General features: G+C 39.9%; 1 long non-coding RNA gene across 2 annotated transcripts; it reads right to left on the bottom strand.

Moving 5' to 3' along the window:
* Positions 1 to 431: 431 nt before the first annotated feature.
* LOC137148181 (uncharacterized) lies at positions 432 to 26,948 on the bottom strand. Of its 2 annotated transcripts, XR_010918461.1 has the most exons (5): positions 26,343 to 26,948; positions 22,165 to 22,191; positions 2,315 to 2,416; positions 702 to 797; positions 432 to 618 (listed from the first exon to the last, which is right to left on the bottom strand). It is a non-coding gene; the product is annotated as an uncharacterized lncRNA (long non-coding RNA). The 2 variants fall into 2 exon arrangements; XR_010918460.1 differs by lacking the exon at positions 702 to 797.
* Between the last annotated feature and the right edge of the window lie 888 nt (positions 26,949 to 27,836).

The following is a 27,836-nucleotide window of genomic DNA, read 5'->3' as shown; positions in this document are numbered from 1 at the left end:
TTCTGGTTTCATGTAACGAATTCTATCTATGGATATAATGCTGTTCTTGTAATGGGTCAAAAGAATTTGTTTTTTTGATACTGTTTTTTTCTCATGTTCTATTTATAATCCTCTTTAAACTTTTTGCAATATGTTTCCTGTTCAGACACACCACTTAGTCATCAGAAAGTGTCTCAGGCAATCTATCCACATCCTGAACTCCGCACAAAGGATTCCAAGCTCATATAAAAATTACAAGCATATTTCAAAGATCTTGAGGCTTGCATTTACAAATTGGTTCTTTACATAGCAGCAATATATGAGAAGCTGCACAATTTAGTCATTAGAGGTACTGGGGCACTAATTCAACAAGAGGAGCATGTTTGACTTTAGAAATCTGGAAACCAGTTTAAAGTAGTTGTACTACTGCTTTTACCCATTCATTCATTTCACTGCTTTACATTTATTTCAGTACCATATAAGGATATTTCACCACAAACAAATACTTACAAACAAATACACTTACAACAGAGATTTGTAGTGCAGACACAGTCTTATTCTTTCCTCTCCTCCTTCTCTGGATGGACTCGGATTTGTCATGGTTATGAATCAATGTTTCATATCCTTGCAAAAATGAATCTGTTCAGAAAGAGTGACTAAAGTAAAAACTGGCTGGCATTGATCACACCCTCTGTAAGCGAAACCACTAATTTTGTACTTACATCATATTGTACTAATGCCCTGCAAATCTGTCATCTCTAACATAGATCTCAGAGATCTCCTGTAGTGTTTTCTGTGCATACACAACTCAGTAGAGGCTGTTTAAATACACAGACATCAACCAGTTAACCAGTATATCAATTGGCAAGAAGAATTTAAAGGTGGAATGGTATACCAAATGTCAGCAACCCTCATTCCCCTGAAAAAAGCAGGAGCATAGACCTACAGTTAAGGATGGATCTATAGTCTAAAAATTCTATGTATCAGCTACTATCTGCATGATTCATCACAGAAACATAACCACAGAATTTCCTCCACATTCCACAGTAAAAGAAGAGAAGCTGAAATATTTCCTCTCTCTCCAGCAACAGAAGGAACACGTTGCTGTCACTTTGACAGTTCAGCATGAACACTCTCCCCATCCATATTCATGGCAATTGGTCTTGCATTATCAGTGCAGATCATTATAATAGCAAAGATGTTTCTGTCAGATTGGGACCATACGTTAAATAAAAAAAAGTCAAATTTGTAGCAATACTTAACTAAAAATAATATTTAGAATTTACATATTACTTTTTCATCGTGAGGTCTCTCAGTGCTTTACCAATACATTATCCCTCTTTTACACATGGGGGAGTTGAGGCACAAAGAGGCTAAGTAACTTGCCCTAGGTCATGCACTGAGCCAGTGGCCAAGCTAGGAATATGATTTTCTTACACGCATTTCCAACTTTCAGTCTCTTATTCTATCCACCAAATCGCTTATTGCCATAAACTCCAGGTAAAAAAATGATGGAGTGAAGAAAACTATGTGAAATTATATCTAAGTAAGATATTATATTTATATCCTATCTTAAAGATGCCATTCTGGTAAACACCTTCCTATCCTGAAGCAGGAAGGAGTAAATCATGAAGCTATCATCATTTACACACTCACGGCTTGTCTACACTTACAGCACTGCAGTTGCGCAGCTGCCCTGGTGCAGCTATGTTGCTATAGCACTTACTGAAGATGCTACCTATGCTGACAGGAGAGCTTCTCTTATCGGTATAGGTAATCCTCCTCCCCAAGAGGTTGTAGCTATGTCAACGAGAGAAGAAGCTCTCCCAGCAACATAGCATTGTCTACACTGGGGGTTAGATCAGTGTAACTACATTGCTCAGGGGTGTAAAGAATAGTTATACTGACATAAGATGGTAGTGTAGACCAAATCTCCCAGCTTTGTCAGAAAAGGAGTATTTGTAATGCATGGCATGAAAATTTGCCTCATTCTATTTTCATTTCAAACTTATGTGTTACTAAAAATTCCTTCCCTCTCTCTAATCCCAGTGATTTCTATTGTCAAACAAATAAAAAAAAAGAAGGGCGCAGTAGAGATATATAAGGCCTTTGAACTGGATACATTTTATCATTTAACTCAAGAGACACCCTTGTCCCTGAAAGAGTTTCAGAGTCCTAAAAGAAAATATTCCACTATGAGGTGCTGATGCAGCATTGCACGGTAAGGCAACAGACCCTAACTTTCCTTAACTGCCCTGATTCCACGCCACAGGTGGTTGGAAAAATAAGAATGCCTCCATGTCTGACAGACAACATCAGATAGATAAATGCCTACCTTGGGGTCACATTCCAGCATGTTCATTGTTGACATTTCACCTAGAGAAGTTGTTATCCTGCTTTCTCAGCCAGCAGTACAGTAAAGTGCCCTTCAAAGCAGCTGAAAGACACAAGGAGGAGAAACAGCAAAGAAACATTGGGAAAAATAAAACAATGAAATATTGTTGGACATAAATATGTAAAATACATTACAATTTCCTTATGTTCAGTTTTGTAAAATTAAATGAATTTATCCCTCTCTCTGTGTGTCAGCTGTGAGTTCCATATGGGGAGTGGATGGAGATGAAGTAGCCAGTGAAACCTCTTTCCCAGTCTTGACTAGAACCTGAATGCTGTACTACCTGTTGTGAAAGCCTTAACTGGGTAACCACATGATGCCATAATTTCTTCTCTGCCTTGGTAGGCATTTCATGTGGCAACTGCTGTCTCCAATGGGATATCGGCTTCCAAAACTGCAGTCCCCTCAACAATGCACATTAAACTCCACCAAGTGATCAAACCATTTCTGAAGCAGGATCTTCAAGATGACAGTGCAGCACCCTACCAATATCACACACCTAGGGACAGATCATTGTGTGAAGGACAGGAGACTGGGCAGGCCAGGACAGACACACATGCTCATTTATTCAGTCACATGGAAAATCTCTAGAAAATACAACCCTCTGAGGTCCGTAGGGCACCCATAACCTGAGTGAGTCTAGGAGCAACTCACCCTGAGATGTCTACTCCCCAAACCATTTGGGAGCAGATTTTCACCCAGGCCTCATTTAGGTGTACTCAGAATAAACAGTTTCATAAGGCAACAAAGATGGAAGGTCTGAGCTTGGTGCAAATTTGCTTTTTTCATCTTGTTTGTCTCATACGAAAAAGCACTAATCATCAGTTCCAACCCATTTAATTTTCAAATTGCCACTGTCTGTTGTGCTGCTTCGGTTTCTGCATTTCTTTGCCTCTGGTGTTGAACAGCTTGTACTTCCCTCATGTTAATAATGCATCTGCTTATCAGAGTAGCAAAGGGTAGATACACTTCTGTTTGTGTCTTTTCTATGGAGTGAGGTGAAACCCTAAAGATTTTGGGACAGATCTCAGCTGGTGTAAATTTTCATAGACCCAAAACCAAGGATCAGCCCCTTTTTATCTTGTTATTGAAAAGCCCAGCTAAAATTGCTTCCACTGGAGCGTATATGGGACACTGGAATCTAGACCTCTCTTGGAAAATCAGAATCTCTATGGCTGTTCATCTGTGTATGTGGACTGAGGGAGGGGAAGGATGAGATGGGATTTTCATTATCAACACAAGTTCTCTTGCTGACCCAGGGTTAGCAGTAATGACCATAGCCCAATAGTTTAAAGATGTTTTGATCAAAAATGTTATTTTAAAATAGACTTGGACAACAGCCTAAGGCTGTTGAATGCCTAGGGCTTTGCTCTAGAAAACAGCAAACACTGCAAGCAAGCAAGCAAGGATTAAAAAGCAAACCTCAATGATAAACACATAATTAAATAGCAATAAGCAATCATCAGCTTATTGTAAAATTGTTAGGAAATAAGGATTTGGAAAGGTATACAAGTCAACCAGGTTATAATTGAACACTTTAACTATACACCTTTCTATTCAACAGAAAGGCATGATGCTTCTGACAAGAAATAGCATTTTCAGAATGCATGGAGTGAGGTTAGGCATACACAGTACATAAAGAAAAAGGAAATGAATATAAAGCACTGACACTGCTCACTAAATTCCCTTTTGAATGATCATTTCTCAGTTTATATTTTGAACATGTGACATTCGTATTATATGAATGATACACTGAAGAGAACATATCTATGCTTTCAATAGAAAACTCTTGCCCTTCTGGCAGAAAAACTGCCATAAGGATTTGTGACATTGAGCATTATTGTCAGGTAAGCACACTCTAGTCACTGAGCCCCATTCTGCATGCAGGAGCAGAATTTGGCTCACTATCTGTTATTTAAAAAATGTACTAACTTAAATTTCCATTCCATATTACTTGAAGTTGAAACAGCATGTTTCAAATAAAAGACCTGCATAAGGAGAAGCCTTGAAAGAATGCTGAAAGAGTAGAATGCTGGTATGATGTGACTCCTACAAGAAAGCAAACATAGTGTGGTAGAGCACAGAAATATGGGACAGCTCCCTGAGACCCATTCATGCTGCTTTCTTTGTAAGGGGGAAAAGGAAATGGCTACAGGATGATACATTTAATGGGACAACTGAATAGTGGAAACAGTATGAAATTAACTTTGCCATGTATAATTATAGACTTCCCAGCAAACCAGAAAAGAAAGGTGATGTGTTCAGTTTTAATCAAAAGACTTAAGGGAACATCATCAGTTTAAACATCACACATCAGTCTCAACAGTTTTTACTTGCTGTAGCTACAAGTAAAACCTAACAGAAAAAAGTTAATGAAAAATATAGTTTTCTATTTCTTTTTTTCATTTTAATTACTTTGCTCATGTACGTGAACTTACATCCATATCCTCAGAGGTATTTAGGTGCCTCACTCCCACTGAATTTGTCTAGCTTTGGTTTCCAAACATTGGATCTCATTATGCATTTTTCTGCTATCTTAAAGAGCTATCAGCTATCAGAAATCTCTTCCTCGTGCAGGTACTTGTAGTCAATGATCAAGTCCTCATAACTTTCCATAAGATAAACTAAATAGATTGAGCTTCCTTTAGTCTCTCACTATAAGACAGGTTCTCCAGACTTTGAATTATTCTTGTAGCTCTTTTCTGAATCTCTTCTAAATTTTCAACATCTTTTTAGATACATGGCCCTCAGAAGTGGACACAGTATTTCAGTAATTGTCTCACTAATGCTATATACAGAGGTTTTACCACCTTCTTACCCCAACTTGATTATACATCCTGGGATCACACTCACCCTCTGAACTAGTTGAAAATGAACCCCCAATATGATACTGTAGCTATCTATCATGTTGCCTGTGTCCTTTTCAGAGTCATTGCTTTCCAGAATACAGTCCCCCATTTTATGCATGACCAATATACTTTGTTCCTAGATGTATGACCTTACATTTGGCTATGTTGAAAAGCTTACTGTTCAATTGAGCCCACCTGACCAAGTGATCCAAGTTAGCCTGGATCACTGACCTGCCCCCATCATTATTTAGCATGTCTTCTGCAAATTTGACCAGCAATGATTTTATATTTTCTTTCAGATCATTAATAAAGATATTGAACAGCATTGGACCAACCTGTTGTACCCCACTAAACCATCTCTACTAACAATTCACCACTTACAATTACTTTCTGCAATCTATCACTTAGCCAGTTTTTAATCCATTTAATATAGACTTTATTGACTTTCCATAATGCTAAGGGTTTTGGTTTTTTTAATCAAAATGTCATGTGGAATTAAACACATGCCATATAGAAGTCTAATTGTATATTAAGTCAACACAGATACCTTTATCAACCAGATTTGTGATTTTATCAAAAAACAATATCAAGTTTCTTTGACAAGACCTACTTTCCATAACACCAAATTGACTTCTGTTAGTTATGCTATCATCTTTTAATTCTTTATTGAATGGATCCCATATAAGCCTTCCATGATTTTGTTTGGAATCAGTGTCAGGCTAACTGACCTACAGTTTCCTGGCTCATCCCGTTTACCCTTTTTAAATATTGCCAATTACTTTTTTCTAGTCTTCTGGGACTTCCAAAGTGTTCCAAGATTTGTTTAAAATCAATATTAATGGTTCAGAGAATTCCTCTGCCAATTCTTTGAATGCTCTTGGGTGGAAGCTGTCCTCAGAGTTATTTGCTCTTTAACATACTTCCTGGATGTGGATGAAATAGAAAGTATTTCATTATCACTGTAAAATAGGAATACGTCATTCTGCTTCTTTCTCCAAAACAAAACAGAAATATTAATTGAATACTCCAGTCTTTCCTGCACTGTTATTGATAATTTTACTATCTTTGTCTTGTAACGGTCTCTACTATTGCTAGCATTTTTTTGTTCCCAGTTAAAGAATAGTTAAAGAATTCCTTTTTATTGTCCTTAACCCTACTAGTTATATATTTTTCACTGATAGGGAACAAGAAATTATATAAATATTATAACAAATTAAAAAGCAAGAATTTAAAATCAAGAGGAGCATAAACTAATAGACTATACAAAAATTTCAGTAACAGAGTATTGCAACTAGAATATTTAAAGCTCAAAGACAATATTTTGTATGTAATGAAATCTTTTAATAGAGGTGTCTGGATGACCAGTTATGAAGGAATTGCAGTAATCCAGTTTACTGTCAATCCATGTGTTGGCAAGTGTCAAAAAATCAGGGTGACAGGGGCAAGGTCCAATGTTATTCCACAAATGGTAAAAAGAAAATGTTGAAACACTTGAAATAGGGTACTCAAATGGCAGATGACAAGAAGCAAAAATAACATCCACATTCTAAACCTGACCAGGATACAGTGGCCGTAAATAATTCCATATAAAGAAAGAATAAAATCAGTAAATTTAACAAGAGTAAATTTAGAAGGCTTTAGTTCCAGTTCCTTTTCCCCCCACAAGGAATGATAGCTAAGCCTCCTCCAGATCAGTAGGATTGAACAGGCTGCTTTTAGCTCATGAGAAACCAACACAAATATAGTTGTGTACCATCTGCAGTAGAGAGTAAAAAGCTGCATATAATTTTGTATGGTACCTTTGAGAGCAAACCTGATCTTGTGGGACACCAGCAGAGAAACGTAGATCACGCATATGGAACATTCTCTTCTCAGACACACTCCTATAACTCCTGATTTACAGTGATGTGAGAGGCGATTCAAGCCCATTGATCCAATGGGAGATCAAACAATTACAACCAGAAAATGAATTGCCACGAAGAATTTATTGTCACTGAGAAAGCTATTGCAGTTGTCAGGTGGGGATTCTTTGTGGGATGGTGAGGGGTATCACAAAACCCAGGGGCCCACAACCTCTGGTTTCACAACAACCCCCTTTTGGGAAGGCAAGGGTTAACCCTAGGGACAGCCACCCCATTTAGTAATAGGACAATACTTTTATCTGACGGGAGCAAGCCCCAGTCACTACCAGGTGAAATCCCAGGGGCAGACCTCCTGCGAGTTACAGCAAGCCCCACTCAATCTCAGGGGCAAATCCCAATAATATGATACACTAAGTACTGCATGCCTAGCTAGACAAGTCAACGCTCTCTATCCTGAACCAACTCCCCAGCAGTCCAGCTTTCACCCTCCCACTCCCTATCTGCGTGGCTACCCTCTCTGTCCTCAGCTAGGCTCTTTCCTTCTCCGGCTGAAAATTCCGCTTGGAGCAGGAGCTTCTTCCCACTGACCCCAGGCAACCAGAGAGCCCCCATGTGTATGGCATAATGAATGGAGTGGGAGCAGCCGTCTGCCCTAATATAGCCTTGGGGGAAATGCTTGAGAAGAAAGGGAGGTTGTCTGCTCCTCCAGTGACTTAGGCTATGACCACACTGCAGCGCTAATTCGAATTAGCTTAACTCGACTTTCAGCAGCCGATTTAAAGAAATAGCAGCAGACTGTTCTCACTATGCTATTTGAGCTGGTCTCTTGCATTCACACATTCCAGCCTTAATTCGAATTAGAAAGCAGTGCAATCTGGGTAGCTATCCCACCGTGCAACTACTGACGGAGGCTGTGGCATCATCCCCAGGATGCATCGTTGCTTCCCCCACCCTTTCCCCCTCCCAAACAAACAGGAAAAGGACTTTTGAGCCGGTTTTTTTTGCTCCCTGATTTCGCCATTGCTTTTCGCGGCTTAGCATGGGGTACTTGTGAAAAAGAGCAAGAAGGTGAAGCAGCCGCGGCTGCCCTGTTTCAAGACATCCAGCAGAACAATTCCCAATTGCTGCAGGCAATAAATGAGTGATGCATTAGTGATTTCTGTCCCTGTATGTTGCTAGCCTTTTCTCATGCACCCCCTCTTCATGTTGCTTGCCTTTTCTCATTCACCCAGAACCCCCCCGGTTTGTTGCTTGCCAGATCTGTGCCTAGCAAATCCCTCATGAACAAGATTTTCTTTAATAAAGAAACTTTTTGAAAAGATGCAAAATTTTATTTTTGAACAGTTACGTCTTGGGAGACGGGGTGGGGGAAGGGTTCCTTCACTCTCTCCAGGGGTAGGGTAGGGTGTTTAGTTTCTTCCTTTTCCTAATCTAAGACAGTGTGTGTGCAGCACTAACTAATAGTTGGGCCACTGGCAAGGTGTCTTCAGAATGAAAAGAAAAAAAAAAAACAAGATAGCCACAGCCAAATTCGTGAAGAACAATATACATATGTAAGATTTTGAACTAATGATGCTTGGATACAATGTAGACAGTTTTTAAAGTTAGGAATAATGTATCTATTGATCAATTTCAGCAATGATCAGCTACCTTGCCTCTAGTTTGTGTATTGAAGAGTAAGAAGAGACATATGTTTCAGTTGTCATAATTATAATTTTATACAATGTAGCAAGTGACTTTCTAATGCAGAGGGCGTGGAGGGCTGGGGGGTAATCGGCTGGCCTCACAAACACACAGAGACAGGATCGTTTTTTTGTTTTTTTCGGGGGGGGGGGGGGATTTCTCTGCCTGCATTCCAAAGAAAAATGGAGAGCTATTGGGAACTGATTAGGGTTGGGGGGGGGGAGGGGGAGGGGTTGATTTCTCAGCTTGTATTCCAAACACACATAGATAGGAAAAACGGGGGTTGTGGGGGAGTTGGATTTGTCTTCTTGCATTCAACACATATGCAGACAGGATCGGGATGGGTGTGTGTGGGGGGTTTGCTTTCTCTGTTTGCACTGAACACACACACACACACAGACAGGATCTGGGTGGGGAGGCGTGGGGGAGTTGCTTTCTCTGTTTGCATTCAACACACACACAGACAGGATCGGGAGGGGGGGGGCATGTGGGAGTTGCTTTCTCTGCTTGCATTCAACACACACACAGAGACTGGAACTGAAGAAAGAGAACTCACCAGATGTCTTTTCCCCAGAATGCCTTTCCCCCTCCCAAACAAACAGGAAAATCAAATCTTCCCGGGGCTTGAGGGGAGGGGACTTTACCTGCTATTGTGACCACAGAGCACCACAGATTGATTGGCCAGAGAGGTGAAAATGGTGCATAATGGGATATATTCCAGAGGTTAATTAATTCAAATTAAACTCCATTACGTTCACACAAACACTAATTCGAATTTACAAAGTCGATTTATGCGCTACGCCACTTGCAGAGGTGGTCTTATTAAATCGATTTTACTGGCACCTTAAGTCGACTTAACAGTGGTGACAGTGTGAACGTCGGAGTACTTAAATCGATATAGGGGACTTTACATCGACATAATCCACAGTCCAGCCCTTAGTCCCTGACACTCCCCAAATCCAGTTTGTGATGCCACTGGGTGGGAGGAGGTTCCCCCAGAGGTTCCAAGGGGTATCCTGAATGCCAGGCCTCCATCTCTGACTGCACACAATGTTACGTCCCTTCTGAATAATTTCAATTTCACTCCCAGTCCCAGTTGTGAAAAATCAGCTTTCAGAATGTGCAGTGGCCCTGTGCTCTTTGATGGATTCTGGTTCTGCATCCTTACTTGTGCAAACAGATTTGCCTGGGTGGATTAAAAGTCATTTAGAATTACACACATGAAACAAAACTACCCCATTCGAGTAAGGGTTAAGAGGACCAAGTTAGGGAGCACTTAAGCAGAGATGGCAGAATTTTCTCACTGATAGCCTCAGACACGGCAGACAAATTCATCAATATCAGCATGCGGACCTGAATCCAACACGGCACTGAGCACTCTGAGTAAGGCTTTTTTACAACTATAATTGGGCCTGTAGTCTGATGGAAATAATTTGTTTAAAAAAACCCAAAGACGCAAACCAACTGGTCCACTGGAGGTCAAATTTTTCCAATATCTCAATATTTTATAATACCTTTAAAATGTTTTTTTTTTTTTTTTGCTCCACATGGTGCTACAGCTTCTTTTACAAGGACAGGAAAGTGGCTTAGGCTAAAGCAGGACTCCTGGGTTTTAGTCGGGGCTCTGCTATTGACTGACTCACTGTGTACTTGAGCAAACAGTTTCACACCTGTCTGGGCCTCATTTTATCAATTCTGTTTAGAAATACTTTACCTCTGTGGGGAGAGGTTTACTGGGGGTACGACTGGGTTGTGAAGCTTAATTAATGTTTATTAAGCATGTTGAAATCCTCAGATGAAAGATGCTATGTAACCCTGATTATTATAAACAATAAAAGTAAATATCTGTTTGTACATTTGTATAGCATGTTTATACCACATAACCAGGAAGGAAGGATAGTCTTGTGGTTAAGCACAAGACTAAATCAAGGAAATCTAGGCTGTATTCTGACTGCAACAGATTTGCTGTGTGACATGGGTGAGTCACTCAACATCACTGTCTCTCAGTTACTTCATTTGTAAAATGGGGATAATAATATTTACCTTTAAGACACTGGATTGTGAGGCAAAATTAATCAAAGTCTGTGGCATGTGCTGAGATCCTGGGATAGAAGGTGCTGCATAATGCACGTTACATGATTACCATCACATAAAATGCAGCAGTAGATTTTTGCATGAGTGGAATAAACTGCAAATCATAGACAAAAATTTAGCTTATTCTTCACTTAGGGGCTTCTAACCTCCACTTGTTCACTGTAACTACACCAGACCAGCTTCTAATATTCCTGTCCTGTTAGCAGATTTCACACAGCAAAAGGAAAGGATCCACCACAAAAATATTTTTTTCCCTAGTCTAAGACAGCATGGATCAAGTTTTAGGAGTGTTTCATGGTTGGGAAAGAGGCTCCACACAGGTCGTTTTCTCTAAATCCTGACAGCTAGCTAAGGAATGAGCACCAAGTCACTCCCTGCTTCCTCACTCCAGACCTGTTTGCCACCTGTCGAGTGGGTGGAGTTAGTATTTCTTGATGGGGAAGACCAAAGGGTTGCAGATGAAGAGCAAGGCATCAACCAAGAGAGAGTGTTGGTTGGGGAAAGAACTTCCCAGCATTTTTCTCCCTTTGTTTTCAATATAAAACCTAATTTACAAAAACTTCTAGAGAGTTTAAAATTGTATTAGTCTTATTTCTCCATTGCCTCCATCTGTAAAATCAGGTTGGGCACAAAAGGTCTGACACTGCAGTGAGCTCTGTACAGTTATGGAATGCAGTAGTGCCTTGAAGTTTGAAGTGGTGCCTTGACGTGCCTTGAAGTTGTCATTGGCACTTGTTTGTGATGACCTGCATTACTCATTTGTGCCTCTGCTTCTTGTAATACAGTCATCTGAGACAGATGCCAATAAAAACTTTACAAAGCACCACACCTTATCATCACACATTGTGTAAGTAAATGTGTGTGTGGGTATTATATATAATATTTATATTGCTGAGCATCTGGATTGTGAACCCACAAGTAAAATGAAGGCTGCTGCAGCCTATCAGAGTTAGACTAGTATAAGTATAGTGAGTAATAACACAAAACCTGCACAATTATACCATATACCCATATGCTTTGGTTATGTTGGGAATACTGAATCGTGCTTTCGTGAAATATTTTTCTTACATCTTTTTTAAGAACTGGCACCAGTTCAGTCTTTGCAGGGAGGGTCTGATGCAATGGCTATTGAAGTCTATGGGAGTCTTTCCACTGATTTCAATAGCTGTTGGATCAGACCCTAATACCCATTTAAACTTTGACCCTGCTCAGACTTACATTTGAGAGTCACTTTATTCATGTGAGTTCAATGGGTCTTCACAGGATCAGGGGCACAGTCAAAACCTTCAGCAGATTACAATTTCCATCACATCCATTAAGGGTGTACCATAAACAAGAGCAGAGCTCATGTGAATTGTGATATCACTAAACTCCCTCCATGAAGTTGCAAAGGTTTACGCACATGCACAATGTTATGCACTGCATGTTGTCCCGCAGACTTCAAAGATTTTTTCACAGTGTGTAAGGTTAAGCATATGCAGGGTATTTGCAGGCTCATGGTGTTGGTCATAGTTTTCCTGTTTCTGATGCAAATCTTCTCCTCTGATCTCTTGCCCAGTGTTGTGCCCCCTTGCTTTTTCTCACCTATTTCTAGGCCTCTTTTCTAGGGTGACCAGATGTCCCAATTTTATAGGGACAGTCCTGAAATTCAGGGGGGAAGGAGGTGTTTCTTATATAGGTGCCTATTATACCTCCCCTCCTGTCCCGATTTTTCACACTTGCTATCTGGTCACCCTACTCCTTTCTTCCAGCCCTTATCCCTTCAGAACTACCAAGCGAGTTATACTGGCCTACTCACTTTTTTTTTTCCAGTTGTTTGTTCCTCCCAGTCTACAAATCCAAACTGGCTACTCCTGGTGTTTACTGGTTATAACAACTTTGGGAATTTTTTTTCTTAAAAGCTACTATTTATTCTAAAAGTTAAATTGTGAGTGTTTATAGCTCTCAGCTGAGTTATTTTATCTTAAAACGTAATCGTGGGGTTGGCTATTGCAGCCTGCTGCCAGTTCTGCTCAGTTAAAAATTAAGTTCTATTTCTTTAGCATGCTTTCAAGACTGAGAGGGAATCAACACAAAAGGGCAGAGAAAGAGAGGGACAAGCACAATATATTATAAAACAGAAATATCACACTGGTTATAAATACTCTGGGGTTTCTGATCAAAGAAGAAGCCTTCCTGTGGCTTCTGCCAAGTTTGATCTGAAATGTTAAAAACTGACATTCCAATTTGCAGTTGGGATGTTGCAACCCTGGATCTGCTACAGCCCTGTGTTGTGTCTGGGTTGCATAATAATAAAACCACTGCTGTCTTTATTGCAGCTTAGCTCCTTTCATTGAGATAATAGTTAATGTTTTAAGAATATACTTTTACGTAAAGCAGAAATTGATTTTTAAAGGAGTAACAGCAAGGGAACAAATATTTGGGACCTGGTCGCTAATTTGTCCTTCAAAGTTTGTACATGCTGATTGAATGATTCTTATTACTTTTATTTGTAATGTTTTTATTGTGGGGAAAGGTGGTTGTATCCTAGAAAAACAACAATGAAAATAGTTGTAAATTTTATCATTATTCTTAATAATCAAGTTTATTATGGTAGTGCTTAGGGACCAATCAAGATCAAGACCCCATTGTGCTAGATACCATAAAAACACAGTGTGTGAATGACCTATTTTAAAACCCCTTATCTGTGAGTTATTGATCAGCAGTATCCATATATTGAACAGCATAAATACTATAGTATATAACAACAATCCTTAGAATAAACTAATAAGCACCCCAGATTATGCATACGCTCACTTATATTATAAGCCACACATAATGAATATATTCAACAGAAAGTACAGGGATGTTTGTTTCAATAGTTTCTGTAGTTTATTCCAGAAAGTCATCATATTCTATTACCTTCCATAGACAGATCGTAACAGTTGCATAACAACTCAACCCCTTTTTATAGATTGCAATGATATGGAGCCTGTAAATCTTGGGTTATGAAATGCAAACTATTTCACAGCAGCATGTGCCTGCTATTAGAAAGTAGCTTCAGCAGCAAATTCACATCTAAAAATGTCTTCAGAACTTGTATATTGATTACAGTGCTGCTAATGAGCAAACGTTCCCCTACCACTAGGAAGTGTATGTTTTAAAATGCTAGGTTTTGAACTAAATTTGACCTCAAATCATGCTCTGTGGAAACATAATGTTAATATTATTAACAATCTAGGCTTGAGAAACTGCAATCTTCAGAAATAGAGACCACGTGGTTAATTGTAACAAACAAGATAATTCTCATCACATTTCTAAATTTTTCTCTACAGGGTGCATGTAGGAACTCTGGCCCCAATTTAGCAAAATCGTTAAGCACTTGTGTAACTTTAAGTATCTGAGCTGTCCCAATGAATTCCATGGGGTTACTGATATTCATAAAGTTACATATGTACTTAAACGTTTGCAGGATCAGGGCCTAAAATACTCCCTTCTAACTATATTAACTAAGTCCCTAAAACCTAATTTAAGCATAAAATCAAGGCTTCAAATGTCCTTCCACATTTCACTACTGAGGAATCAAAGGAAGATGCTATGATAATTTGCTATGTAAAATTCAATAGTAGTTGGCTTATTACATGAAATATGAATGCAGTGTAATTTACTATAATAAAATAAGGACAAAAGGGTATCATAATAGTGGACTGCTTCCAAGGCATACAATAGTTTGTGCTAAAGGAAAACAAAAAGAAAACAAAGTGAATATATATTTTAATAATAATATGCAATTTCACATTAAAAAACTTATTACAAAACTAGGTTTTTTCCTTTATTATTCCTTAAAATATGCCACTCAACACACCAAATTCCCAGGAACCAAAGATCAAAGTTCAGAACCCGTAATTAGATACCCACAATCAGATCATCAGGGCAGTCCATAAAAAATAAATTTTATAATCACAGCTAAACTGCAGAGGAGATGAATAATCAGGCATACACATGTTTAGATGTGTTTACAGCACTCTACCTTTGTCCATGTGCTAAGAAGTCAACTGGTAGCTGTGCTAAATGCTCATTAAGAACTTGAGTCAAAGAACATTGAAGTCAATGGAAAGCCTCCCATCAGGACTAAACAGAGAAAGTCATATTGCTAAAATAATACTATAAAAAATGATAACAGTTGAAGTATTGCCGACCTCAAATGTCTAAAAATCATGAGCCAGGCCCCAAAAAATCATGACATTAAAAAACAAAACAATAAATGTTGGGTTCTTTTCATTTGTCTTTGCATTCTGAGCCTTTAGGATGCACCTAGGTCACATTTTCAAGCTTTTCTCCACAATCATGAGCACTAGAAGCATATGGGTGGGTAGGTTAAATGAAAGATGACAGTCTCATGTAATCACATGACTCCAGGAAATTGGAGCTTGAAGAAAAACATGAGTATAAGACACTTGTAACAAAACTGCAAGAACTGGCAACAGTGAATATGGAAAAATAAATCGATGCATAATTTTTCAAAAGGAAAACTTTGTAATCAAGTTTTGCTTTAGTTTTGGGGGTGGGGCAGGGCACTCTGTTGAGTTTCAGGTATATATACCAAACAACTTGTAACATACAGCTCTCACTCAATAGGGAAAAAGAAAGGCATGGTGAAGAGAGACACACACAGTAAGACTAAAACAGGTTGAAAGACAGATGGAGTGAGGAAAACAGAAGAAGGAGGAAAATAATACTATCTGCAGAAGAAGAAAAGGAAAGACCGATGACATATTGAACTATGTGAAAAATCCCCCCCAAAAAAGTCAATGTGCACACAGCCTTAAAAAGTCAAAGAAGGTTACAAGTTAACCTTGTGTTTTCATTTTGTTTTGGTCAAACTATTGTTCATGAAAGTAAAGACCATTAGCCAGATTCTGCTCTTAGTTATGTCCATGCAATCCTATTGGCTACAATGAGTACCTAGAGCCTAGCATAGGCATTCTTTAATTTTTCTCTAAGTTAAAATAAATGAATTGGATGTACATAAGAGCAGAATTTGGCCCCATATTTCTTCCAGTGCTGTTGCCTGTGCCACTCCCACAAGGAAGGTGAGATATATTGTTTCTAGAATTACAATGCTGAAAATTCCTTAGATTTAAAATGGCCTGTGCATTTCTCCCAAGAAATGTTGCAACAGTCATCAGTAACTGGTTACATAGTGCAATTGCACTGCTGTCCAATTTTGCATGCATGTGCAAAACTTCCATTAATGGCACTGGAGTTGCACGTTAGTAACTGAGGGAAGAATGTGGTCATTGTGTTTTCACATGGTTACAAAATGATTTGACCTAATGCCTTGTGAAGGATTTAATTTTCCTGAAGAGCTTCTGCAAATCATTAGTCTCCATCATCCCCAAGGGAAACTTCAGCCCCAAGGGAAACTTCCGATACATATCTTAGCAAAGTATAACTCTATCAACAAAAACATATTTACTGTGCACAAAGTTTGAGCAGATGTGGCCCATCTCTTCCTAACATGTTAGAACACTGCATGATCCACATTCTTAAAATACCACACGTCTACAGCAGTATTTTGCCATAATAAAGGCTGTATTTTAGACATCTCTTTACCTACAGGGCTGAAGAAGGAGTACTACTTGTATCAACCAAATACCAATGCTCTGCATTATAAAAATCAATGTGCATGTTAAGGGTCTGATCCTACACGGTGTTGAGTGTCCTCATCATTAAAGTGAGATGTTATTTTGGTAAGCACAAAATGTGTTTCTGATAAAGCAGGCATCCCATGACTGGCTCCTGTTTACTGTTCATGCTGTACTTTATATTTACTTCTTTGACTTGAACAGTCAGCGATGTTGCCTACAAAGTGCTGAATCCAGCTCTGGAAAATATGTGTCACTGTGCATTGAAGTGATTCCATTGGTCAGGATTCTCCATGTTCTGAATTCCAAAAAATAAAGTCAATGGAAATCAGAATTAATAGTGCCACTCCATCCTTGACTCACCTTCTGTCTGACATTTTCCCCACCCCCATTTGTAGGTAATCACACTGTTCCATCTGACCTGCCTTATCACAGCAGGAGGACTGTATTGTGCAACATGCATTGTGTTGTAATCTTATTGTGGGAACTGTGAAGTCAGTGGGAGTCAAAGGCAATCACCAGGACAGGGTCCAAAATGATCTTTATAAAATGACCATACCAGTGACCCTGTCTAATGTGAACAACTGAAGCAACATTCATGTAAACAGCCAGGCTAATCTGATCCCCTACTAAGAGTCCCTGTCACCAGCAGAAAACTTGGCCCCTCCAGATCAGAACTGACTTCATTGGCAGAAAGCCAGAGGAAAGCAAGCACTTTAATTTAGCATTCTCATTCCCATGCTTTAACCTTTATAATCAAATATCAAAAAGAATTAAAACAAACTCTGGCTGTAAGCACTCACTGGTGCATTACATTTTCTGTTCTCACTAGCACATTTTCTAGGTGGCTGTGGTCGTTAAGCCAATAAAACAGAACACTGGATCCCTTCCCCTCTCTTTTGTTTTAAATGTTAAAACAGAGGTATTTTCCAAAACAAATAGTTTTGACAACTGAACTTTGCAGAAACCAATGTCACAAGCTGACTCCTTAGCAGCCATAATAAATGTATTTAAGATCCAAGGCAGCACATCAGATAGAATAAATAAATGACATGAATGCTAGGTACAGACACAGCCACCACCCAAGAAGGCAGGTGTGTATGATTTCAGAGTTCCTTGATGATTTATGAAGTAACAAAACATATTTATTTTATGGGAAAATATATTGGGCTTGATGCTCCACTGCTTTTGCTCCTTGCGTAGCCATTTACACCTAGTTCAAAATGGGTGTTAAATGCTACCAAATCAGAATGACCATGGTACTCCCTTTGCACAAGGTGTAAATAATCACACAGGGTGCAAGGCAGTGGACAATCAGGCATATTGTGTTTCCTTAAACATGAATGGGAAAATTGCAAGAGCAAGTGTGTTTGAGAAATCACAGGAAAAAGTGTCACAAAACAGACCAGAGCTTATAATATTTGCAGTTACCACAAGATTTAAAATACAAGAATGTATCTTTACAGCTACTATTTGGCACCACCAACTGGACACTTTAAAGAATTAAATATCTAGAATTTAAGTACTTCAAACTGGAAAAGTGAGCAAAATTCTCCTCTCATACAGTGCTGTATGTTGGTATCCTACAGTGGTAGTGCTGATGTGTCAGCTGTAAACACCAGGCAGCCCTGCAAAAAGTAAGATTACACTGCCACTTTTCATTCATTGTGCATTGTGCTGAACACTACAGTCAAGTGAAATCTTGGAAATCCATATCTGTACCTTGTGTGTGCCCGACAGGATCTCGTATTTCATTCTGACTCAATAGATAAAGTGTTTCCTCCACTTATCGACCATGAGTTGTGAGAATAACAGACACATCAGCTTAAGAACTGTACAGAATGCGACTCTACAATTCTATCTGTTCTCACATACGTAGTGCTCCTTTGCTAGCAAAAAAACAAAAACAAACGCCAAGTACTAATGTAGAAAAAAACTTGGCCTTTCCAGTACCTGTCCTGAAATTCTGCTTTGACCAGCCAGAAACCTCGAAGCCTGATGTACACTAGCACTGGTGCAAGCTCACTGGTGCTCAAAAACAGGCACAACATTTGCAAGCATAGTGAAGTGATGGGAAGAGTCATCTGGGCTAGTGCAGAATGTTAAATGAAATTATCTGAAAAAAGTGCAGGTGTCTAACTGTTACTCATAATGATTTTTAGTTACCCAGTCTGGTCCAGCTGACGTCAATGGCAGAACTTGCACGTAATTCAGTGGGATACAGATTTGGCCTATGTTCCATATTATTTATAGCACAGTATGCGTACTACGAATATAATCCCAAATAACATTTTACCTACTAGCAGCCAAATCCTGCAAAGGATTACGCTGTGTGTAATGGACAGTGCCATGGAATTACATGACTGAGATGATGCAGAAGTACTGTTCATTGGGGCAGCGTAGCAACAGATATCCAGTGCTTGGTGGAGTCTTTCCAACCCTATTCCTGCTCTTCCAGGATTCATACATGACATTTGGGGAATAAAGAGGACCTGGCACAGGCTAGGAGTAATTGTGGTTAAGGGTAGTTCTGTCTACTCCTGATCCTGGAAGCAAAATGTGCAGGCATTTTGCCTAAACTTCTGTACTTGAAAGAGTGAAGTATTTCTCCAGCAAGCACCGGAGCGTAAATTGTTTGGGATAAGAAGCTCTGTCCTTGAGGTCACAATATCATTCTCTCCCTCACCAAGTTTTGGTGTGGGATCTAGCCCTAAAGATTTATAACACAGAGACCGTTCAAATTTCTTATAGAAAGTTTACTACACAATGCATAATGCACGGTATATAGTTCAGCTATGATGAAGCAGGTCAAATGGAAGAGAGGGCCAGTAATTAGTACTGCAGATGGGAAAAGAGTGAGAAAGAGGCTGCACTATTAACTCTAATTTCCTTTGCTTTTGAAATTCAGATCATGTAGAACAATGACAAATGGAATTACTTCAGTGCATAGTAACAGTCCCCAAAGCTGTGCGCTGCACTTTACCCCGGTGACAGTGCAGGTCATGCAAGTACACGAAAAGCACAGGCTGAAAAGTAAGGAAAAAGAAGTCACAGTAACTTCTGCTCCAACAGGAACATTTTTACATATTAAAAAAACCCACCACAACATTTGGCACAAGACAGAACAAGGACTAGAATAGTAGGAATGTTGTTGATCAAGACTGATATGCATTGGCAGAGCTGTGTAGCAGATATATATGCACAGCACCTGTCCCTTCTATGCCTGTCTCGAGCTAGTGACGTTAATCCCTGACTTTCATAACCACTACATCCACATGCAAATTTTAAAAACAGCATCTTATAAATACAATGCAAAATATTTTGAAGGAAGTTTCAATGAGAAAGACATGCCCATAATATGACAGAGACGGGTATCTGAAGAGGAAGACAGCAAAACAAAAATCAAGTCATCCAATATATCCCTTCGTCTCATTAAGTAACAAGGAGCACTTGTTTTTTAAATGACAAGAGCCTGTGAGGTATTGAACAGCTCTTGTGAGGTACTGGACACCTTCAAATCCCACTGAGTTTAATACCCATTTTATTCACCAGGAGCTGGGGATGTCCAGCACCACATAAGCAGTGCTCAACACCTGACATGATTTGGATCTAAGAATATTGAATAAAGAGATCTCTGACTTGATGAAATGGACAAGGATCTGTAGACTAATGTGATAAGTCAAGCTGAGATATCAGCAATAAGCAACTGAGGTAATCTTAGATGTCATCATGCTTTCTACCACCCTTAAATAACCAGTGAGCTATTTGAACCATCAATCTTTTTCCGAGAAAGATAAGTGATAAAAATGGCAAGAGCTGGATAAATATTTCAAGACGACAGGACTTTTTTCATGGCTGGAAGTACTGTAGGTTCTAGTCATGCTATGTTCCTTCTCTAAATATCCTGTATAAAATCCTGGCTCCATTTAAGTCAATGACAAAACTCCCATTGACTTCAATTGACTCAGGATTTTACCCTCCACCTCTGCCAACTAATAGACGATTCCTCTCAAAAAGTCAGGATAGCTGATGGATATGTGACGTGTGTGAGACTCAAGCAGGGATATTACTGTGTTTCGCATTGTGTTTAAATCTACTGCCTTGTCAAAGAAAACAAATGTTTTATAAATGTATAGATTTTAACCTCATCCTGAATAAAGATTACTCTTTTCCCTCAATGCAAAGACCTGGGATAAATAGGAAGAACTTTGAATTCTGATCATTGGAAAGGTAGGTCAACTCTGAAGCCTTTTCAGTACTTTTCATTTCACTTTCAAGATTAGTGCAGTAAATCCAAGAACAGGCCACCAGAGAGGGTTCTCCTCAAAGACATAAGAGTTTCCTGTTGGGTGATGGTGTCCACAATGCTCGAAAGTCTGAAAGGGAACACAATGCAGCACTGGGAGGAAAAAATCCCCAAATTAAATAAATCTATTATAGGTATTTCTACAGTGCTTCTTACTGTAGAATCTGAATTAATCCCACAATTGCCTGGAGCTTCCTTCTTATAGTATTTCCCTCCAGATAAACTGGCAGGCATACAATCCTTTAAATGAAAAAAGAACATCACACAGCCGTTCCAGTGCCCACTAGATGGTGCTATTATCGCTACACATTCCTAAATGGGGAGTGGCCTATTTTGTATCTATTATAAATAGCCATGACTCATAGCACAACTATACTGAAGGGTTATTAGTGTTTCAATTTTAAACCCCAGTTTTTGAAAAAGATTTGGGGAATTAGCCTGTTATGAACATTCCTTCAGAGCACTGACACAGTATTTGTCTCAGTCCAGAAAAATTTTTGTTCTTTGAAATTTGAATTGATTTTACCAATGTATAAGTCAAGATAGGTAAATGCACACATACAGGAATGGAATTTTCAAGAGCCTATATAGTGTATAAATGCCATTAACTCTCAATACGATTTACACTACTCCATCACTTAGAAACTTTTGAAAATCCCACCCTATACAAAAGTTTGGCAAGTCTGAATTCTTAGCAATACAAGACATTATTTAAAAATGAAGTGTTTAAAGTTTCTTAGTCTTTGATATTGATTAAGATCATTTGGGATTTAGAAAGGAAAACTTAAAACTGCCAAATTTGTCTGAAAATCAGCTATTGCAAGTCTCTCTATCTCTAAAATTTATGTACATAAAGACAGGTAGATGCATGAAAGGTGTCAATCACAGCAGAGAAGACAACAGAATACATTAATGATGGCCTACTGCTCTCCTCCTGCAATTTACCACAAAACGAATTCTCAGGAGTATTGCAGCAAGAGATGACATTGTGTAATTCCTCCTGCCAGTTCCATCCTCCACATTTTCTCCTTTCAGTTTGTTGAGTGGGTGATCACATCTCCAATGATTCTACCCAAGTACAGTTATTGTTATTTATATAACAGCACAAGTGTGCATATTTTACAGCAGCACTTGTGACCCTCCTCAAAACATCTGTCAGCTAGGAACATTTTTATAGACAACGGTAAATAATGGTAAAAGAATACATTGAATACATTGAAATACCTTCAAAAAGCAGAGAAAGAAAATCTTCATTGACGGCTGAAAGACTCAGTATGTAACATTTTAACTTTGTTTCAGGAAGTGGGGGGGGTACTCTGACCCACAACTCACAAATATGGACCCACAGTATACGTACAAATAGACTCACTCAGTCCATCGTGCTGAAGCTTTCCCCCTAAAGAAATAAAGGGGTGAATGGATCAGGACTGAACAACATCGGGATTTTTATTTTCTTGCTAGATGCTTCTCAAGAGCCAATGTCATCATTTAATGAGGGCAAAGAATTCAGTGACAAGATTTCTGTTCCTGACATTGCCCCTGATATGTTGTGTAAGCTTGGGCAAGTCACTCCACCTTTCTGTGCCACAGTTTCGCCATTAGTAAAATGGAGAAAAATAATACTTACCTACCTAACAGGTGCTATGTAAGTGCTTGTTATGGACGTTCTAGCAGTTTTTAAAAAAACCCATCACACACACACACATTTTATTAGCTCCTAGAAACTGTGTCCTACTTCTCAACCTTTGTTTGTCTCCATTTCATTGTGGGTGTCTTCAGAGAAAATATGAAAACAGCCCTGAATGAATATAACAGCTTCCTGGCCCAATAAATAAGCCAGCCAAGCAGTTCCTAATGTAAGTGCCAACACAAACAATCAACACTTAACTATGGCGACCTAAACAACTTCAAGAAGGCTGGTTCTATTCATTACTCTTGGCTCTTTCAAAAACACAGTCTCCTCTCAGTAAAATGCTCTGCATCCCAGTCTCATTCCATGCTCACATATATACCTGTGTAACTGAGGCTAATTTGTCTACCTTTTGCTGGAACCTGATGCTTTTCCCCTCTAAAACCCAGGTCTATTTCTCCTACATAATAGGGTCCAGCAAGGGATTTACAGAAATATTATATTTAAAGACATTCCATTTTATCTTTGGCTTTTAACTCCAAAACAGAAGGATTTTTATTTCCATCCTAATACTATGCAGCACAGGTAATAGGAGCCTTGTGGGTTTGTTAGACTTTAAGCACACATGTCCCAAACAAATAAGATGGGTTTGAAAGGTTACTTTGTTCTTCTCCCAGCCTTTCAGCTGTTCTTGCAACCTCTTAGCCACCCTGTCTCTCCTGTGTGTCATATCAAACATGGCTGGAGAGAGAGCTTGTTCAGGGTTTAGTACAGTGGATGGCAGTGAAATGGCATTTCAGTGAGCCACAGAAAAAACAGGTTATGTAGAAATCTGGATGACACGGAAACTACATAGTGCATGGCAGATTTGTGAGCAAACCACCAAGTCATCACATGTACCAAAAAACCAACTCATTATATAACTGTTATCCTTTTTAACCATTTCTACTTTCACTTGAGATTCCAGACCCATATGAGCTGGAAACCATACTTCACTATCAATATTGCCAGGTTGTTCTTTCATTAGTCTTACCTATTTTCCATTGTACTGATAAAAGTGGATTTTAGCCAGCTACATGTAATTCTTCGCTGGCATTTGAGAAATAACTCAGCTGAAGGTAGATTTTCTTTAAGCCTTAATTGCTAATATTTTAAATTATATAAAATAACTTTTGTTTATACTGAAGTATTTACAATGGCAAATGAAAAGTATATATTAGGGTATAATATATAATTTTGGGAAGAGAAAAACTTAGGGCCCTATCCCCTTACTCATGAATAAGCACTACTTGAGTGAGGATTTGCAAGTTGTCCCTGCTTTGCAGTTTTCTTTCAACAAACTATTCCTAAGTAGCGCAGAATGTTTAATTAATTCCTAGATAATATTCTGGTGCCAAGATCACAGTCCAATGGAACTACCAAAAACAAGTGATCCTGGCGAAGTCATATTACTAACTACAGCTAACTTTAATTGCTAACAGGAAGGGTGTTTCTTATGAAAACATGTTTTTAAATAAAACTTCAGTACAGCTCTTTAGTAGATCTGTAAATGGATACTTTCAGTCTCAGCCTAGCTCCCATTTAAGTCAAGCACAACACTTCCATGTCTTCACTAAGAGCATGAGTAGTCGCTAAAGCTAATATTTTCAAAAGTGCGTTCTGATTTTGGGAAATATCTTTTGTGTCAAAGTTGGTCATCCAAAATTTGAGGCAAGCAAAAATCAGAGGCTATTTTTGAAAATATTGCCATTGGTATTTGTATTGTGATGTGTCCCTTAAAGAATGTTTAGAAACACTTCAGATTGTGGGGACTTTTGCAAGATCTCAGATTTTTTTTTTAAACGTGTAGAGTAAAGAAACCCCTCCAAAACAAGAAGTCACTAGAAAATGTTTTCCTAGCTTCAAGATAGGGAATATTAGATACAAATTACAGTGTGTGGTGTATACCTTCAAACTTAACATGAAAAGCAAGGTCCATCTAGCTGGGATCCAGCCAGAAGCCCATTCTTGTTTAGCAATATGGGAAAAATAGGGTGGTTAGGATCCCCTGACATCTATTTGCAATACTTATATTGAAAACCTCTGTCATATGAGAAATCCCAGAGGGCATACAGTTGGCAGAGCCAGCTCTAAGCAACTCCCTCCCAGACATGGCATAAGGTATGTACTGGGCACGTTGCCAGACAGCTACAAACTCTAGCTATCCCCAGGTGTGGAAAAGCCCATTGGAGGCACTTGCAGTGCTGCACAGGTTAAAGTAGCCCTTAGGTGTAATTCCACTTTTGTCTCTCATTCCCTACCTGCCAACCCTGTGAAAATCTACCCAAATTTGGTCACATTATATGCCCCTGGAAAAAAAAATCACATTTGTCACATGCTTGGTAGAGATTACACAGATTTTAACAGCAAAAATCTCTGAAGATTCCATCTTCACTGAGTATATTCCAGCCTCTCATAGCTCCTAGACTGACAAGACTCTGCATGTGCCATCCTCACAGAAAAGCAGAGCGTGTTTCAGCCCCACAAGTCCTATCTATGACTGGACCATGCATACACCTTGTCCACGGAGTAACTTATAATGCTTCTCCCTGCCCAGGGCTATATAGGGGCTCCGAAGGACTTTTCCTATAATTGCTGCTCTGGGCCTGGGTGGAGCCAGGCATCAGAACTGATAGCAGCACCCATCTGTTGTCCCTACACTGTCAATGATCCCCCTGCTGCCATCCAGGCAGCAAGAAAGAAAAAGTTCTTTTCAACCACAGAAAGGAGAGGGAAAGGAGAAAACTGGGACAAGCAATCTGGGAGAATGGGACTGGAGAGGGGCAAGAGAAAAGAGAATTTGTGACTGGGAGTTGAAGGTGGGGGGATTGGGATAGGCTGGGCAATGAGATGGGAAGCCAATCTGGGGGAGTTGGAACCAGTTGGTCAAGGAAACTAGGACTAAGAATTAATGAGTGAAATTGAAGATGAATAGGAGATCAGACAAAGCTCAGGGAAAGGGTGGGGACTGGGACTGGCTGGGCAAGGACCCAATGGGTGGGGAATGGCAACAGGCAAGTAGAGTCAGATCTGACAAGGAGGTACAGTATGGGGGAGAAGAGGGACTAGCTGGGCAAAGCCTAGGACAAGTAGATGGGGGAGGAGACAGACTGGAGGAGTCTGGCAGGAGGTTGGTGGAAGGAGGAAAGAGACAGATCAGCAAGGAGCTGGGGGGTGAAGAGGGGAGGGACAAGCTGGGCAAGGACACTGGGATGAGAAGCTCGAGCGGGAGAGACTGAGCATAGGTCGGCAAGGAGAATGGAGCAAGGAGCCAGAGACAGAGAAGAAATAGGACTGGAACAGGGATACATTGGAGGGGGACAGAGCAGAAGAGTTTGTGACAACTAGAAAACACTGCCTTCCAGAGCCGAGTTTCACATTCCTCTGCTGCCAGCAAATATCTGTGAAACCCACTGGAAGAGGGTTTGTCTCATTGCCATCTAGTGCAGGTCCACAAAGAGGATGACAGTGTACTACTGCTACCAGTTTTTCCATTGGCTCATGTTGTGGAGGTCCGTGTCCTGGATCTAAGTGTAACCCTTACGCCAGACAGAACCAGCAGCAGCAAAGGGCCGGGTTCTATATCTAGGGATCCCTGTCAATGATACAACACCAAACTGACTCGCGCCCCCACCCAGTCACCTGGGAAATCACACAGTATCCCCTGGGTGCCCCCAAAAGGCAATACTTCCCCTCTCGCAAGCACAGAGTCTGAGTGTAGAAAGTACACCTTTCAATAAAAGGAAGGAACACAGCACTGGTTCGGGAAAACAGTGCAAACAGAATTCATGAACACAATGAGCTGAACCCACCCCACCCCAGAATACCTGAGGCATGTCCTTTGCCTCTCCCTTCTTGCTTTCCCCTGCCCCACTCACCGTTGTAGTTGCAGTGTCCACCTCTTGGTTGGGCGCTCAGCCAGTCCCCTTCTGCTGGCTCCTGTCGGACATGGGCTTGACTGGTCCTCTCCACTGCTGCCTCCTGCCACCTCGGGCCTCCCCAAGTCCCCGCTGCTAGCTCCAGCTGTCTGTTAGCGCCGACCGCCGCTGGCTCCCACTGACTACAGGCTCCTGCCATCTGCTGGCGCTGCCTGTTGCTGGCTCCTGCTGCCTCTGGGCTTTGCCTAGTCCTCTCTGCTAGCTCGTCAGTCTTTCAAGGTTTCCCACTTCCTTTAGTGATTTCAGCTCTTAGTGGGGTCCAGCTGTCAGTTCTCATTCATGGGAAAACCTTCTACTGACACAGAAACAATATCCCTGCTTTTCAACACAACAAAAGACTTCAAAAAGAATAATTAATTCTACCTTTTAACAGTGGGAAGAGATAGTCAATCCATGCCGAAGGGTACAGTGCAGCAAGAAACTTCTCAATCCCTCCCTCTACCCTTACAATGCTGAAACATCCGTCCGCCACCCTTGTTGAGCTCTGTTTAGATGAGAGTGAATTTTTCATCAGAACAAGCTAAACACTATTCTGCTGCCATTTGTTCATACAATTGAAGGACAACATTTCATTACCCCTGCAGTTAACACAAAGTGATTTGTAACACAATACCGGACATATTGACCATTTCCCATCATGCTCAGCACCTAGTGTGCTTATGCAATATGCTGAGTACTTAATTGTACTCATGCACATACAAAGCCCATCAAGTAAAGTGGCCCTCCTTTCAGCTGCTGAGCAGGAGGAGTGTCACTCAGACCTGGCTCACATAAGGATTCCAAATCAGTTGATGAATCATCTAAGTGTCAATATTTTATCTTGTGATAGAATTTGTTTTTCAATTTGTGGTTTTTTTGAACCTAGGAAATTGCACAGAAAATTCTTTATAAAATAATATAATGGTTGGAATTCAAACACTAGAAATGTAGGAAATACCAGAATGAAGGTTGCCTGTGTAACCTTAATTCCGCCCCTTTGCAGACATGCAGTATAGACTTTAAGGTCAGAAGGGACCATTATGATCATCTAGTCTGACCTCCTGCACAATGCAGGCCACTGAACCTCACCCATCCACTCCTATAATAGATCCCTGGCCTGTGATTGAGTTATTGAAGTCCTCAAATAATGGTTAAAAATCTTCAGGGTACAGAAAATACACCAGCAAGTGACCTGTGCCCCATGCTGCAGAGGAAGCCAAAAAACCCACAGGGTATGATATAGTTTTTAATGATATGATAACATCTACTTTTTCCACAGGATTCCTGCCTCATTTAATACACAGGATGGATCTACTTCTAAGGGTGAATGAGGCTTTTGTAGTGAAGCCTTGACTCACTACCAGGAAGAGCACAATCAATTATCTAATTTCATGAGAGCAAGGCAATGTGTGCAACAGGAGGAACATTCCCTGGTGCTGTGTTGGATATTAACAG

This window comes from Emydura macquarii, unplaced genomic scaffold, assembly GCF_026122565.2.
Source record: "Emydura macquarii macquarii isolate MOO-44397 ecotype Brisbane River unplaced genomic scaffold, CSIRO-AGI_Emac_v2 contig_587, whole genome shotgun sequence".
Classification (NCBI taxonomy): Eukaryota; Metazoa; Chordata; order Testudines; family Chelidae; genus Emydura; species Emydura macquarii.
Note: the sequence above shows the minus strand (reverse complement) of the source record. Positions and strands in the feature narration are given on the sequence as shown.